The sequence below is a fragment of the Myotis daubentonii genome, chromosome 7 (assembly GCF_963259705.1).
Source record: "Myotis daubentonii chromosome 7, mMyoDau2.1, whole genome shotgun sequence".
In the NCBI taxonomy this organism is placed as follows: domain Eukaryota; kingdom Metazoa; phylum Chordata; class Mammalia; order Chiroptera; family Vespertilionidae; genus Myotis; species Myotis daubentonii.
This window is the reverse complement of record NC_081846.1, coordinates 47,075,122-47,092,547: the sequence shown is the minus strand read 5'-3', so window position 1 is coordinate 47,092,547 and position 17,426 is coordinate 47,075,122. Positions and strand designations below refer to the sequence as shown.

At 42.2% G+C, this 17,426-nt stretch overlaps 1 protein-coding gene across 4 annotated transcripts in view; it reads right to left on the bottom strand.

Annotated features, from left to right (window-relative positions):
- TLK1 (tousled like kinase 1) overlaps positions 1-17,426 on the bottom strand; it is a 165,366-nt gene that overhangs the window by 135,119 nt on the left and 12,821 nt on the right. The window contains exon 1 of one of the 4 annotated variants that reach the window (XM_059704131.1): positions 7,364-7,539. The exons of the other annotated variants lie outside the window; for them this stretch is intronic. The gene's annotated coding sequence lies outside the window, so the exon portion shown is untranslated. Of the gene's footprint in view, positions 1-7,363; positions 7,540-17,426 lie in introns of those variants that run through there. 4 annotated transcript variants of the gene reach the window in all.

Sequence of the window (17,426 nt, the reverse complement as noted above, 5' to 3'; positions counted from 1 at the left end):
TCCAATATCCATTCATGATTTAAACAAAAACAGTAACTAGTAATAGGAGAATCAGGCGCCTTTGCCGCCCTGGCCAGTGATAGCAGGAAGTAGGGGTGGAACCAGAGATGGGAGCTGGGCACGGTCGAAGCTGGCAGTCCCGGGAGCTAGGGGTCCTTTGCCTGGGCCTAAAGCGGAGCCCATGATCGCGGGGCCGCTGCAGCTGCGGGTCCCCACTGCCCGGGCCAGACGCCTCAGCCAGAGGCGTTAGGCCTGGGCAGGGGCGGAGCCTGCAACCGCGGGGAGCTGGGGGTCCCCTGCCCAGGCCTGACACCTCTGCTGGAGGCCTCGGGCCTGGTCAAGGGGCCGATCCGGTGATTGGTGATCGGAGGGTGATGAGGGTCAACTCCTCTGGCAGAGGCATCAGGCCTTGGTGGGGGGCGGAGCCGGGGATTGGGGGGATATGATGGTCCTCTTGCCCAGGCCTGAAGCCTGGGTCAGAGGCGTCAGGCTTGGGCGTGGGGTGGAGCAAGCGATCAGAGGGAGATGGGGGTCCCCTGCCCAGGCATGATTCTTGGGCCAGAGGCCTCAGGCCTGGGCAGGGGCCAGAGCCAGTGATCGGGGGGAGATGGGAGTCCCCTGTCCAAGCCTGACACCTCTGGCGGAGGCGTCAGGCCTGGGCAAGGGGCCGATCATGCGATCGGAGGGTGATGGGGGTCAATGCCTGAGGGCTCCCAGTATGTGAGAGGGGGCAGGCTGGGCTGAGGGACACTCCCCCTCCCCCACACACACCCAGTGCACGAATTTCGTGCACTGGGCCCCTAGTCCTATATAATAAAAGCCTAATATGCTAAGCGTCCTGTCATCTGGTCAGCCGTTCAACCAATCAAAGCATAATATGCTAATGATATGCTAAGGCAGCTCAACTGCTCACTATGACGTGCACTGACCACCAGGGGGCATATGCTCTGACTGGTAGGTTACCTTGCTGCTGGGGTTCCGCCGATTGGAACTGAGTGAGATGGGCCAGACACGTCCCTCCCCAGCCCCAGCCCCAATTGTGCACTGGTGAGGTCCATCAGCCTGGCCTGCACCCTCTCGCAATCCAGGCTGAGGGACCCCTCCCCCTGCCCACCAAGTGAACGAATTTTGTGCACTAGGTCTCTAGTAAATAAAGCTTAAAAGACATCATTTATAATAACATCAAAAATATAAGTGTAGCAATAATTGTACAAGATTATTATAAAGCTATAAAATATTATTAAAATGATAAAGGGACTATACTATACTAGGGGCCCGGTGCACGAAATTCGTGCACTGGGTGTGCGGAGGGGGGAGTGTCCCTCAGCCCAGCCTGCCCCCTCTCACATACTGGGAGCCCTCAGGCGTTGACCCCCATCACCCTCCAATCGCAGGATCGGCCCCTCGCCCAGGCCTGACGCCTCTGAAAGAGGCGTCAGGCCTGGGCAGGGGACCCTCATTTCCCCCCATCACTGGTTCTGCCCCCAGCCCAGGCCTGAGGCCTCTGGCCCAGGAATCATGCCTGGGCAGGGGACCCCCATCTCCCTCTGATCGCTTGCTCCACCCCCCGCCCAGCCTGACGCCTCTGACCCAGGCTTCGAGCCTGGGCAAGGGAACCATCTTATTCCCCCAATCCCCGGCTCCGCCCCCCACCCAGGCCTGATGCCTAGGCCAGAGGAGTTGACCCTCATCACCCTCCGATCACCAATCACCGGATCGGCCCCTTGACCAGGCCTGAGGCCTCCGGCAGAGGTGTCAGGCCTGGGCAGGGGACCCCCAGCTCCCCGCGGTTGCAGGCTCTGCCCCTGCCCAGGCCTAACGCCTCTGGCCTAGGCGTCCGGCCCGGGCAGCGGGGACCCGCAGCTGCAGCGGCCCCGTGATCGTGGGCTCCGCTTTAGGACCAGGCAAAGGACCCCTAGCTCCCGGGACTGCCAGTTTCGACCGTGCCCAGCTCCCATCGCTGGTTCCACCCCTACTTCCTGCTATCACTGGCCAGGGCGGAAAAGCACCTGATTCTCCGATCATGGCTGGGGGGCAGGACAAAGGCGGCCCCAGGGCCGCCTTTGCCCTGCCCCCCAGCTCTTAGCTCCCCCCTGGGTTTCCGATCACTGTCAGTGGCAGGGGGCTTCTTCCTGCTTTCCCTTTCGCCTCCCTGCATTGTGCCTACATACGCAAATTAACCGCCATCTTGTTGGCAGTTAACTGCCAATCTTAGTTGGCAGTTAATTTGCATATAGCCCTGATTAGCCAATGAAAAGGGTATCGTCGTACGCCAATTACCATTTTTCTCTTTTATTAGTGTAGATGTATTCATTATTGTAAATATATGATCAATAGATTCAATGCAATCTCAATCAAACCCCCAAAAGATTGGTTTGTTGTTTTTTTTCAATCTTTAATTTCTTTATTGATTAAGGTATTACATATGTGACCTCATTCCCCCCATAACCGCCACCCTCCCCCCCCAATCATGCCCTCGCCCCCCTGTTGTCTGTGTCTTTTTCAATCCACTCATCTGCTTATGGGCACTTAGGCTGTTTCCAAATCTTAGCTATGGTGAATTGGTTTTTGTTCGTAGAACTTGAAGAAAATCAATTATTTTTCTACTGCTGTCCTAACAAATTACCAAAAATCTGGCAGCTTAAATCACCCATTGTTCTCCAGATTGTATGGGTCAGAAATCAGAACACAGCATGGCTCAGCTGGTTCCCTGCTTAGCCTCACAAGGATGAAATAAAGGTACCAGCCAGGCTGTGTCTCTAGACCAGCCGTGGGCAAACTATGGCCTGCAGGCCGGATCCGGCCCATTTGAAATGAATAAAACTTAAAAAAAAAAAAAAAGGCCGTACCCTTTTATGTAATGATGTTTACTTTGAATTTATATTAGTTCACACAAACACTCCATCCATGCTTTTGTTCCGGCCCTCCGGTCCAGTTTAAGAACCGATTGTGGCCCTCGAGTCAAAAAGTTTGCCCACCCCTCCTCTAGACACTCGACAAGATAACTTTTTTCCAGGTTCATTTAGGACATTGGCAAAGTTCAGTTCCGAGCAGTTGTAGGGCAAAGGTCCCCATTTATTTACTGTCTGTCAAGTGGGGAATGGTCTTAGTGTTAGGTCTGATCAAATAATTGAATTGATACCCCCTCCCCTGGGAACTGACCTTTAGACCACTTCACTACAAACATGACCTTTCACTTAGAGACCACAGTCCACTTGCTAAGACCATTATTCTTCCCCTCTGGACCGTCCCAGGATCTGGACCTACCCAGAGAATTCTCCACCCAGAAAAAGCCTGCCTAGAGTCCTTTAAAATCTCTGACTCCCTGTCCCTGGGTACAGGCCCCATTTTGGGGCTCAGCCCATCTGGTTGCCCAGACGACTTAATAAATTTATAGTCCCGTACCACTTTTGGCCTCATGCATTTCTCCTTTAGCAACCCTAGCATTTGGTGCTGAAAACCCAGGAGGGTTTCATGGAAGGGAGTAGCCATTGCCCCAGCTTCAGTCAATCCCGACTTTGCTACTCAGAGAGCAGTAGGCAGTGTCAGCTCAACCTGGGCTTACCTCCAAATCCCACTCGGGCGACATGATCGCCAGCCTCAATTAGGCTTCACTTACGGACCCTCCTGAACCGGCCAAGGAGGACGTGGATCCCGAACCTCTCCCATCCCAATAATCCACAATATTCTCACTATTTTATGGTCTGTTAACTAGTTACATTGAATACACCTGTAAAATCCCTTCACAACACTACCCAGATTAGTATTCAATTTAATAATCAGGTGATAGAAATCTTGTGAGAACATCTTTAGAAAGCCACCTACTAAAAAGCAGGAAAGTTTGTTTTACAGGATTATCAAGCTAATTATAAAGCTAGGTAATTAAGACAGTATGGTACCGGCACAAGAATAGACCAAAAAATAGTATAGAATATATAACCTAGAAATGCCTATCTCTGTATAAATACTTAAGAAGAAGAAAAAAGTAGCACTGAAAAACAGTGAGAAAGAGTAATTTTTGAAACTTACTCCTATCTCACAGACAAAATCACTTCAAGAGGATTATAGATCTAAATACAGAAAGCATAATCATAAGAAAATTTATGAAAGACAATATAAGAAAGTGGTACTTCAGGAATAGGGGCACTGAAAAGCTCGGTGGACCATCACTCCAATGAAACAACCATTTAACTGTGAATAAACATTTTTTTAAATAACCAACTGGTTAATGTCTCTGGAAATTGTCCTAAGGGCACACAGCAAATGGAAAAACATTTATTTAAGAAAACATAAGAAACTGAGGTGAGAACAGCAAGCAACTGTAACGTCTGAGCCACAAGCCATTCACATTCACACCCCACAACTCATGATGGCAGAAGTCCTATGCCAGATGGGTACTGCAGAAGCTCCCCTACCTTGTATAGGACCACAATTTCACACGGAGAGGGGAAGGCTCTGGCATCTCTTGCCACCAGCCCCTGCTCTGTTCTGTAGAAACTTTGTGCTGGGAAGGCATGAATGAGGAGAAAAGGAGTCCCTCCCTCCACCAGCCCCCACCTATAAGGCAGTTCTACTTCAGGTACAGCACCCTAAAAATACTGGGTCCCAACTGTTCACTCATAAGGCATAGGTTTTTTACCAGTGGGGCAACCTGAGAAGAGGCGTTACCATTCTCACCCAGTGCCCTACTCCTAAGAGTGGGGTATCATTTCAAGAGAAGTGATCTCCTGCCTCTGCACCTAATTCCACTGAAGCAAGGCGGGGGAAAGCAGGGAAACAGGCAAGCTGTTAGAACAGGAAGTCTGCTCTCCACCTAAGGCAACTGACTTTATTTGGAACAGGAAGTTCATTCCTAAGGGCACTGTCCAAAACTAGGGAGATCTTGGGGGTAGTTACATGACAAGCAGTAGCAACAAGCCAAGGCACAGACCAGCTAGAACAGTGGTTCTCAACCTTGGCTGCACATTAGAATCACCTGGGAATTTTTTAAAATCCTGATTTCTGGGCCTCATCCTCCGGAAATTCTGTTTCTTTGTTTCTAATGTTGTGGCCCCACCCCTTAACAAAGAAACAGAATTTCCAGAGGATGAGGCCCAGAAATCAGGATTTTAAAAAGATTCCCAGGTGATTCTAATGTGCAGCCAAGGTTGAGAACCACTGAGCTATAAGTTTAACATTAGAGAATTAGGCAAAAAGAAAGGCAATACCTCTCTTGGGGCAAGTACAAGTCTAAAAGACTGGATACTCCCACCTTCTACAGAGCCCTAACTCAAAGCAACCAGAATGTGGAGCAACTGATGAGCCAGGATGTGGATGAAAACAATAGAGTAATTAGCTAGCAATTAGTGAAGCTGACAGCTGGGTGCGACAGCAATAGAAGTGACCAAAAGTTTAATGCGGAGATGAGGGAGACAACCAGAAGGGGGGCTAAGACCAAAATCATCTCCCATGGTCAGGGAAACTGAGCACAGGGCTTTAAGAGGGCCCAGATGTTGAAATCAGCAGAGTTCAAAGCAGCTATTATTAATATGCCCAAAGAACTAAAGAAAACCATGTTTAAAGAATTAAATGAAGGAACTATAACAATATCTCTTCAAATAGAGGGTAGCAATGAAGAGACAAATTATACAAAATAGTCTAATGCAAATTCTGAAGTTGAAATGTACAATATCTGAAAAGAAAAATTCACTAAAAGAGCTAACAGTAGACTGGAACTGGCAGAAGACTCAGGATTAGTCCTTCTTGGCGATACTAGGGAGTAATTCCCATCTACATGAGAAAAATGAGTGCCAGCAAAGACAGCGTAATTGTATATTTTTTCTCCTTTCTTCTCTTAACTGATTTAAAAACAACTGCATATAATTGAATTGAAATGTAATATATTTCACAATAATAACACAGAGGAGGCAGGTGGAGACAAACTTGCCAACTTAATTGGAATAAGGAAATGATATCAGATGGTAAATCAAATCTGCGGGAGGAAATGAGAACCAGCAATGATAAATAAAGTTAGTACAAAAACTATGTATGAATATGTATGTTTTCCTTTCTTATCTCAATTTCTTTAAAAGACTTAACATTAACTAATTATAAAATTAATTGGGGTTTGTAACTTATGGCAATATGTAGAACAAAAAAGAGGTGGATGTGTTAGGGGCAAAACAGAATATTGGAGACTAGCAAAGGTTATGAGAAATATTAATCATGCTCTGTTAACCATGATTGCCTTGTTCTGATTAAAGAAAGGACATTCTAAGCTGGCTGGTAGTTGCACACTCCAGGAATCTGGGAGTCAACCTTGGACCTGGGAGTCAACCTTCCAATGCAATCCATCTGCCTATTATCATAGAAAGATGAACAACCTTGTTGCCCCCAAAATGGAGTCCCACCCTAGCCTGCATTGCCTATTTCCCCATGCCTATAATTCCCATTCTTATTCCTTTTGCCTACTTCCCCATGTAATTTTTGTCCTACCCAATATAAGCAGCTGGCTTATGGGGGGGGGGGGAGGGGGGGTGCAGAGCAGATTTTTGTGGATGACCTGCTGCTCTTCCATACAGCCAGCATTACTAGAATAAATGCTCATAAATGATTCAACCCTGTCTCTGCTTAGTTGGCTCAAATAGTGATAAGCAGCCCCGACTCATTGGTTGACTGGTTTCAGTTGAAGTAGAGCTATATAGGAGTAAAGTTTCTATGTAAAGTCTGATAAGTTAAAATGTATTATGTAAACCCCAGAGCAGTGATATTCAACCTTTTTCATCTCATGGCACACATAAGCTAATTACTAAAATTCTGCAGCACACCAAAAAATGTATTTTGCCGATTTTGACAAAAATATATGGAATAATTTTGATTCGTTCACACCGAGCAGCTATTGTTGTGTTGGCTGTTGCCATTTTTTTTGACAATCTAAGGGAAAAAGACATCAGTGTCCCTGACTAAATAGTCAAGTACTGTATGTCCTAAAAAATTCTTGCAGCATACCAGTTGAAAAACACTGCCCTCGAGCAACTACTAAGAAAATAACTCAAAAATAGTTTTACACTTATTAAAGGAATTAAAAGGTTACACTAGAGGAATAAGTGGATATTGCACTGACAAGGTCCCAGGACCAAACTGGAATTACAACTAAAATACAAAAAAACTTCCTGAATAATCAATGGAAGACTAGTTGGAGAGAACCCTAATAACTGAGGACCAAAAGTGGAGACCGCATAGAGACTGGTAGGAAGGGTGGAGACAGCAACTGAAGTTCCAGAGAGATATCTTAGCTGTGGAGGTTTGCCACTGAGAACTCTGGGATCTAATCCCCAATCTGGGCCCCTCAGAAGAGAGCACCAGAACTGAGAAGGGTGCTCACATAATATCTGGCTGTGAAAAGCAGCAGGGTTGCCCTTTTGGCTCAGTGGATAGAGTACTGGCCTGCAGACTGAGGAGTCCCAGGTTCAATTCCGGTCAAGGGCACATGCCAGGTTGAGGGTTCGATTCTCAATAGGGGGGTGTGCAGGAGACCGCTGATCAATGATTCTCTCTCATTGTTGATATTTCTCTCTCTCTCTCCCCTTTCCCTTCCTCTCTGAAATCAATAAAAAGAAAAAAAAAAGGCAGCGGGGTTGCTGTCACACAGTTGGAAATGCAGGCAGTCTCTTAAAGGGCCAATGCACAAAATTCCCTGTGGAGCCACTCACCTTGTGCTCCAACAGAGGGAGAGCAGAGTGGACTGGAGCTGTATGAGAAGTCAGGACCAGGGGTTCTGGGGTTAGAGCTCAGAGGCAGACACTCCAGTTTCCAGTGCTGAGTCATTCCCTGAGGCTGCAGAGGTCATCTTTCTCATGTAGATATTCGCTATACAAATGACCTTGCCAAGGGGTAAGAGAGTTGATCCACCCTATTGAAAAAAACCTTGCCCCTGAGGACAATTCAAGACAAAATCCTATCAGTCTGTAGACTGAGGTGGTCTCTGAAGGCTTTAAATCTTTGCCTAACTTAATTAGTCAGAAACAGCGTTTTACACTGTCCTGCACTAGAGATTGAGAGGCATAAAGGACCTACTTAATACAGTCACAAACCCAAACAGGCAGCCAAAATGAGGAGACAAGGAACCCCCCAAATGAAAGAACAAGAGAATTGTCCAGAGAAGAGGTAAATGAAGTAGATAAGAAATTTATCTATATAGAGTTCAGAATAATGATGGTAAAGATGCTCAACAGCATGAGAAAATATATAGTAAGTATGAAAACAGAAATAAAGAATGACATAGCACAAATAAAGAACACATTGGAAGGAATACACAGCAGATTAGGAGAAGCTGAGGGTCGTATCAGTGAATTAGAAGATACAGTTGAAAAAAATCACTCAATCAGAGAACCAAAAAGAAAAGAAAAACAATTAAAAAACAGGAGGACAGCTTAAGGGAGCTGTGGGACAATGTGAAATGTAACAATATTAGAATAGCAGGTGTGCCAGAAGAGGCAGAAAGGGAGAAAAGCATAGAGAACGTGTTTGAAGAAGTAACAGCAGAGAACTTCCCTAACCTGGTAAAGGAAAAAGACACACAAGTTCAGGAGGCACAGAGAACCCCAAACAAGAAGAACCCAAAGAGGCCCACATCCAGACACATCATAATTAAAATGCCAAAAATTAAAGACAAAGAGAGAATCTTAAAGGCAACAAGAGAAAAGCAAACTGTTACCTACAAAGTAGCTTCCATAAGGCTGACTGACACCTGATTTCTCATCAGAAAACTCTATAGGCCAGAAGGGAATGGCATGAAGTACTCAAGATAATGGAAAGCAAGGACATGAAACCAAGATTACTATATCCAGCAAGGCTATCATTCAAAATAGATGGTGAAATAAGGAGCTTCCCAAACAAACAAAAAAGGCTAAAAGATTACATCACCACCAAGCCAGCATTACAAGAAATGCTACAGGTACTGCTGTAATGAGAAGAAAAAGAGAGAGATAACTAAGCATATAGAATTAAAATGGCAATAAATAAGTACCTATCAATAACCTTAAGTGTAAATGGCTTAAATGATCCCATTAAAAGACATATGGAAGCTGAATGGATACAAAAACATGACCCAACTATATATGCTTACTACAAAAGACCCACCTCAGAACAAAAGACTCACAGAGGATGAGAATGAAGGGATGGAAACATTTTTCCAAGCAAATGTTAAAGAAAAAAAAGCTGGAGTAGCAATACTCGTATCTGACAAAATAGACTTCAAAATGAAGGCCATCAGAAGAGACAACAAAGATCACTACGTAATACTAAAGGGATCTATTCAGCAAGAGGATATAACCCTGATAAACATATATGCACCCAATATTGGAGCACCTAAATATATAAAAAAAACTTCTAGAAAACTTTAAGGGAGAAATCGACAACAATACAGTCCCCTGATAGGAGGGGACTTTAACACCCTGCTGACTTCACTGGGTTGATCCTCCAGACAAAAACTTAACAAGTAAACAGTGACTCTTAAGGATACACTGGATCAAATGGATTTAATTGACATTTATAGAACATTTCACTCCAGAGTTGCAGAATATACATTCTTCTCAAGTGCACATGGATCATTCACAAAGATAGGCCACATGTTAGGACACAAAACATGTTTCTATAAGTTCAAGATTAAAATCATATCAAGCACCTTCTCAAATCAGATGGAATGAAATTAGAAATCAACTACAGTAAAAACACCCCAAAACATTCAAACACATGGAGGCTAAATAGCATGTTACTAAACAATGAATGGGTTACCAACAGGATCAAGAAAGAAATCAAAAACTTCCTGGAAACAAATGAAAGTAAACACATAGCAACCCAAAATCTCTGGGACATAGCAGAAGTGTCCTGAGAGGGAAGTTCATAGCACTACAGGCCTACCTCAAAAAACAAGAAAAATTAATGGTAAACTAAACCTACAACTTAAAAAACTAGAAAGAGAACAAGAAAAGCCCAAAGTAGAAGGAAGGAAATAATAAAGATTGGAGCAGAAATAAATAACACAGAGACTAAAAAATCAATACCAAAAAAAAAAAAAAAAATCAATGAAACCAAGAGCTGGTTCTTTGATTAACCATTAGACTCATCAAGAAACAAAGAGAACCCAAATAAATAAAATCAGAAACAAAAGTGGAGAATTAACCACTGACACCACAGAAATACAAAGGATTGTAAGAAAATACTATTAATAACTATGTGCCACAAGCAGGACAATGTGGATGAAAAGGGAAAATTCCTAGAAAAATACAATCTCCCAAAACTGAATCAGGAAGAATCAGAAAACCTGAATAGGCCAATAAGAACTGATAATATAGAAGCAGTAATAAAAAAAACTCCCAGCAAACAAAAGCCCATGTCCAGATGGCTTTACCAGGGAGTTTCACCAAGCATTCAAAGAAGAACTAACACCTATACTCCTCAAACTATTCCAAAAAATCCAAGAGGAAGGAACATTTCCCAGCTCTTTTTATGAGGCCAGCATTATCCTAATACCAAAACCAGATAAAGACACTACAAAGAAAGAGAATTACAGGCCAATATCCCTGATGAACATAAATGCTAAAATCCTCAACAAAATATTAGCAAAACGGATACAGCAACATATTAAAAAGATCATACACCATGACCCAGTGGGATTTATTCCAGGGATGCTAGGCTAATACAATATTTGCAAATCAATAAACGTGATACATCACATAAACTAAAAAACAAAAATCACATGATCACATCAATAGATGCAGAAAAAGCATTTGATAAAATCCAACACCCATTTTTGATAAAATCTCTCAACAAAGTGGGAATAGAGGGAACATATCTCAACAGGATAAAGGCCATATATGACAAACCTACTGTCAACATCATACTCAATGGGCAAAAACTAAAACCATTCCCCAAAGAATAAGAACAAGACAGGGATGTCCACTTTCACCACTCTTATTCACACAGTAGTGGAAGTCATAGCCACAGCAAACAAGAAGAAGAAACAAAAGGCGCCAAATTGGAAAGGAAAAAAGAAAAGTTTCATTATTTGCTGATGGCATGATATTATACATAAAAAACCCTAAAGACTCCACAAAAAAACCAATAGATTTAATAAATGAATTTGGCAATGTAGCAGGATACAAAATCCACACCCAAAAATCCATAGCTTTTTTATATCCCAATAATGAGTTCTTAGAAAGAGAAACTAAACAATCCCACTTATCCTTATAACAACATAAAATTAAGATACTAAGGAATAAACTTAACCAAGGAGGTAAAAGACTTGTACTCAAAAAAACTACAGGACATTGAAAAAAGAGATTGAGAAACATATAAACAAGTGGAAGAATATACTGTGTTCATGGATTGGTAGAATCAGTATCATTAAATGTCCATACTCCATTAGGCAATCTACAGATTCAATGCAAACCCTGTTAAAATACCAACGGTGTATTTCATAGAACTAGAACAAATACTCCAAAAATTTATATGAAACCAAAAAAGACCCCAAATAGCTGCAGATATCTGGAGAAAGAACAAAGTTGAAGGAATCACAATACCAGATATCAAGTTATACTACAAAGCCACCATAATCAAAACAGCCTGGTACTGGCACAAGAACAGGCATAAAAATCAATGTAACAGAATAGAGAACCCAGAAATCATCAACCCAAGCCATACACTCAATTAATATTTCACAAAGGAGGCGAGAGCATAAAATGGAGTCAAGACAGTCTCTTCAATAAATGATGTTGGGAAAATTGGACAGATACATGGCAAGGAAATGAAACTAGACCACAACTTACCCGATACACAAGAATAAACTCAAAATGGATAAAACCTAAATGTAAGCTGGGAAACCATAAAAATCCTAGAAGAAACCACAGGCAGCAAAATCTCAGACATCTCTCATAGCAATATGTTGAAAGATACATCTCCTAGGGCAAGGGAAACAAAAGAGAAAATAAACAAATGGGACTACATCAAAATTAAAAGCTTCTGCAACAGAAAAAGAAACCATCAACAAAATGAAAAGGTAGCCCATTGTATGGGAGAATATATTTGGCAATGATACATCTGATAAAGGGTTAATATCCAAAATATAGAAGGAACTCATAGAACTTAATCCAACCAATCCAATTAAAAAATGGGCAAAGGACCTAAATAGATACTTTTCCAAAGTGGACATACAGATGACCAAGAGATATGTGAAAAAAATGCTCAAGGTCACTAATCATCAGAGACATGCAAATTAAAATGCCAACGAGGTATCACCTCACACCTGTCAGAATGGCTACCATCAATAAATGACAAGTGCTGGCAAGAATATAGAGAAAAGGGAATCCTAGTACACTGCTGGTGGGAATGCAGACTGGTGCAGTCATTATGGAAAACAGTATGGAGTTTCCTCAAAAAATTAAATATGGAACTGTCATGTGACCCAGTGATACCACTTCTAGAAATATATCCTAAGAGACCCCAAACACCAATCAGAAAGAATATATGCACCCCTATGTTCATAGAAGCACAATATACAACAGCTAAGATTAGGAAACAGCAGATGAGTGGATAAAAAAGCTGTGGTACATTTACACCACAGAATACTATGCAGCAGTAAAAATGAAGGAGCTCTTACCCTTTGAGACAGCATGGAGGGACCTGGAGAGTATGATGCTAAGTGAAAAAAGCCAGTCAGAGAAAGACAAGTATCACATGATCTCACTCATATGTGGAATCTAATGAACAAAATAAACTGTTGAACAAAATAGATCCAGAGACACAGAAGCATGGAACGGACGGTCAAATCTCAGAGGGATGGCTGGGAGTGGTTGAGTGGGTGGGAAGAGATTAAGCAAAGAACTTTTATGCATATATGCAGAGCCCATGGACACGGACAATAGGGTGATGAAGGTCTGGGGTAGGGGGTGGGGGAGGGTAATAAGGGGTCAATGGGAGAAAAAAAGGGTACAATTTCCTCCCTTCTCACTTTTCCTTTTTAGAGAACTTAACTTCGCAGCACTGGAAAAGGTTGCTCTATGATCCACAAGGGAATAGTGCTACCGTGGTTTCTGAATTTCCAGTTTCTAATTCAGTCCCCTTGAGGTCTGACTGGGTTCTAAGGGATACCCAGTTCTCTATCCTTCTAAGCATAAATCTGTTTTGCTTAAGCTTGCTTTCAGCAACCTAAAGCACACCTTGATATATAGTATATGATGCAACTATATTATAGTTGTTCTGTTTACATCCAAAGTTGAAAGCTGGCAATTCATCTTATTTTATCTGATCCACAAGGTTTTTAAAAGTATAAATTACATGTTACAAATTATAATATTCCTCACTACACTGTGACCAAGCTCCTAGAAGGGAGGGACTGCATCATCTTATATATCTTTTTTTCCCCAATGCTAGGCTCCAGGTTCAGAAATACTTACTGAATGAATAAACAATGCCAATAAGGTTTCTACAAAACTCTGACGCTCTGACAACTGATTCACTGCTGAGAAGCAATAATAGACTTTAAAATCCTAGTTAACCTATTAGAAAGCATTAATGACAATACACATTAAATAACATCAAAATATTCATCTCCTTTTGCCCAATTAACCAAATCATGTAGTGCTTTAAAGCATTATTTCTGCATATCAAAGATAAAGCACAAATACTGCTAATACAATCTACTAGTAAGTGCTTGGTACTTGTTTAAGTATTATAAGCACGTCTCATAAATTTGGTCAATTCTCAATCCATTAAAAATTACAAGAACTAAAATGATGAAAGTAGCAATTTAAACACCATTTGAAATCTGCCTGTCAGACACAACTCTGCTAGAATTCTTCAACAGGCCAGGGAGACAATCCCTGTCAGTCAAGTATGCTCTGGCTATCAGGGACCTTCATCCAGATAGTACTCTTTCCCTATTCTTACCATTTAAACAACAAAGAAAAAAATTAAATTGTAAAGAACCACTATATCTACATATAATAGTTACAGTTAACACACACTGACTGGTTAATATGCCACAAATTTCTTATTTAATGCTCACAATCTTGTGAAGTAGTTACTATTTATTATCCCATCCTACAATCAAGAAAATCTACAGATGAGGCACTAAAGTTACTATACAGTAAGTGGCAAAACCCAAACTGGAATGCAAGTCTAACAAACATGTGCTTGTAACTATTACTTACATTTTGTTATGTTACACTAACCTTCTAATGTTTTCACATAAGGTATCAATATCCAAAAATTAAGTATAATGCTGTCAACTAGGTCAGAGTAGGGAGATACTGGGAGGCCAGAAGAATAGGGGCCAGGGTCTTACAGGGTGCTGCCAGTCATTATCCTTTTGGTTCTGCTGTTGTTTAAAACTATAAAATAAAAAAGTTTATATAGTGGGAGTAAGAAATGCCCAGAGAAATTATAAGAAAGCATTTGATAATTTAGATTGGACACATGTTTGGTATAAGGTTTGCAACTCTTTGGTTAAGGTCAAGGCACTGTGTTAATAATATTTAAGTCCAGTAATTCCTAGGGTGAGTTAACCTCTATCTAGGTGAAAAAAATGCATGCCCGTTTCATGCACTGATGGTATATGAATTGAGTACAATCCTTCAAACAATAACCTGGCCACATTTATCAAAAGCCCTAAAATTGTTTTATACTTTTGGCCTTGTAAATCCCATCACTGGGAGTTGACTTAAAAAACCAACAACAAACTTTTACTCAAAGATATTAATTATGCCCTGGCCGGTGTGGCTTAGTGATTAGAGCACCAAATGGTCAAGGGTTCGATTCCTGGTCAAGGGCACATACCTGGGTTGCAGGTTAGATCCCAGCCTACTAGGGTGAATGCTGGAGGCAACAGACATCGAAGTTTCTCTCTCTCTGCCACCACCCTTCTTCCCCTCCTCTCTCTAAAAATCAATGGAGAAAATATGGGGTAAGGATTAACAACAAAAGATGCTCATTATATCACTGCCTACAACAGACAAAAAATTTAAAAAAAATTTTTTAAATAAATAACCTAACTACTTATAGAAGTAGTTGTTTTTGTTCAACAAGATCCCTTTTCTGAAGAAAACTGTAGGGAGTGGCTATAGGGTTAAGCCTCGGACTGACTGTTGGCAAAGCCACAAAGAAGTCCCAGCTTAGAGGGCAAAACCCTCTTAGCATAATTAGGCTTCACCTTATGACACTCCCTAAATCAGGGGTGGGCAACCTTCTTGTGAGTGCATGCCAAAACCAGCAAAATCTCTGACTCAAAATTCTTCTGCATGCCAACCCTAATTTTTTTCCCCTTTTTTCTTTTAAATTAAATCTTTATTGTTCAGATTATTACAGTTGTTCCTCTTTCCCACCCCCATAGCTCCCCTCCACCCAGTTCCCACCCCACCCTCTGCCCTTCCCCCACCCCCCCCATCCTCATCCATAGGTGTACGATTTTTGTCCAGTCTCTTCCTACACCCCCCACACCCCTTCCCCCCCCCAGAATAGTCAGTCCACTCCCTTTCTATGCCCTTGATTCTATTATATTCACCAGTTTATTCCGTTCATCAGATTATTCACTTGATTTTTAGATTCACTTGTTGATAGATATGTATTTGTTGTTCATAATTTGTATCTTTACATTTTTCTTCTTCTTCCTCTTCTTAACACATTTTGTACCGCTCAGTTTTCTTGTGTTTCACACACCATCTGTTAAGGACTGGTCACGAGTGTTCTCGTTTTTCACGCCCATGGAAAAAGGAGCGAATCTAGATACTTATGTAAATTTTGTTTGGTCCCTCTTCATAGAGGAAAATGTTTTACGTAGTACCATACGTTAAAAAAGTACTAGGAACTTTAATTGTTTGTTTTTGTAAATAAAAATGTTATAATTATTGAAAAACAACACCTAAAGTGCATTATGATGATTTAAATAACGTGCAGTTTGCCCCAAAACGTGCGGTCCCTGGCGTATGTCTTAGAGATTTCTATGCGGTACGCAATGTGTTAAAGGATACCTTTCAGCATTTCATATAATACTGGTTTGGTGGTGATGAACTCCTTTAGCTTTTTCTTATCTGTGAAGCTCTTTATCTGACCTTCAATTCTGAATGATAGCTTTGCTGGATAAAGTAATCTTGGTTGTAGGTTCTTGGCATTCATCACTTTGAATATTTCTTGCCACTCCCTTCTGGCCTGCATAGTTTCTGTTGAGAAATCAACTGACAGTTGTATGGGTACTCCCTTGTAGGTAACTGACTTTTTTCCTCTTGCTGCTCTTAAGATTCTTTGTCTTTTGCTCTTGGCATTTTAATTATGATGTGTCTTGGTGTGGTCCTCTTTGGATTCCTTTTGTTTGGGAGATCTGGAGATTCCCCTTCCTTGTTTGGGGTTTGGAGGTTCCCAAATGAGGCCCAGCTGTGAAGCAATGCAAGCTGCTGTGGGGCCTTGGGCCTTCTCTTGGAAGTTCTGGGTCTGACCCAGCCGCAGTTTGTTAGGGAATTTTCAGATTGCAAAGGGCCAGGCCTTTCAAGTGCAAAAGCCTCTGTGCACAGCTTGGGTGGGGCGGGGTCTCAGGGAATCAACAGGGCGGAGCAAACAGCTATGGCTGATCCTCAGTCCTACCCTAAGAGGTCCTGGGTCTCAGTGTCCTGGGTAATTGCTGCAAGCACCTCTGAGAGAAAGCCATCCTTGAGTTCTGACCGGTGCCAGACAGTCCAGTTTCTCCCCGTATGTGTCCGGGTCCCCAGAGACTTGCCCGGAACTGGTGTTCAGAGCAATCAGGAGCCTGTGTCTCCCTCCGGATTGAAAAAGACAGCCGCGTCCTCAGTTTCCAGCCCTTTCCATGTGCGCCTCCGTACCTCTGCACTTTACTTCCGCATCTCCTCTGAGTCTCATTGTGCTTTTCTCTTTCCTTCTAGTTGTAGAATTTCCACTCAGTCGGCCTTCCTGTGGTTCTGGATAATGTCCATTTTGTCTTTTAGTTGTATTTTTGAAGTGGTTGTGCGAGGCAGCAATTTCCGGTGTTTACCTATGCCGCCATCTTGGTTTCTCCCAACCCTAATTTTTTGAGAACATGTTACACCTACTTGATATCTCTTAAGGTGTACGAATGTGAAGAACCTTGAAGAAATAATAAAATTCATTCGAGCGACAAAAACACAGTATATAATGATGAAAAATACATTTTTTAAAAAAAATGTATTTTATTGATTTTTTACAGAGAGGAAGGAAGAGAGATAGAGAGCTAGAAACATCGATGAGAGAGAAACATCGATCAGCTGCCTCCTGCACATCTACTGGGGATGTGCCTGCAACCCAGGTACATGCCCTTGACCGGAATCGAACCTGGGACCTTTCAGTCCGCAGGCTGACGCTCTATCCACTGAGCCAAACCGGTTTCGGCTACATTTATTTTTTAATGTATACATGTACACTGA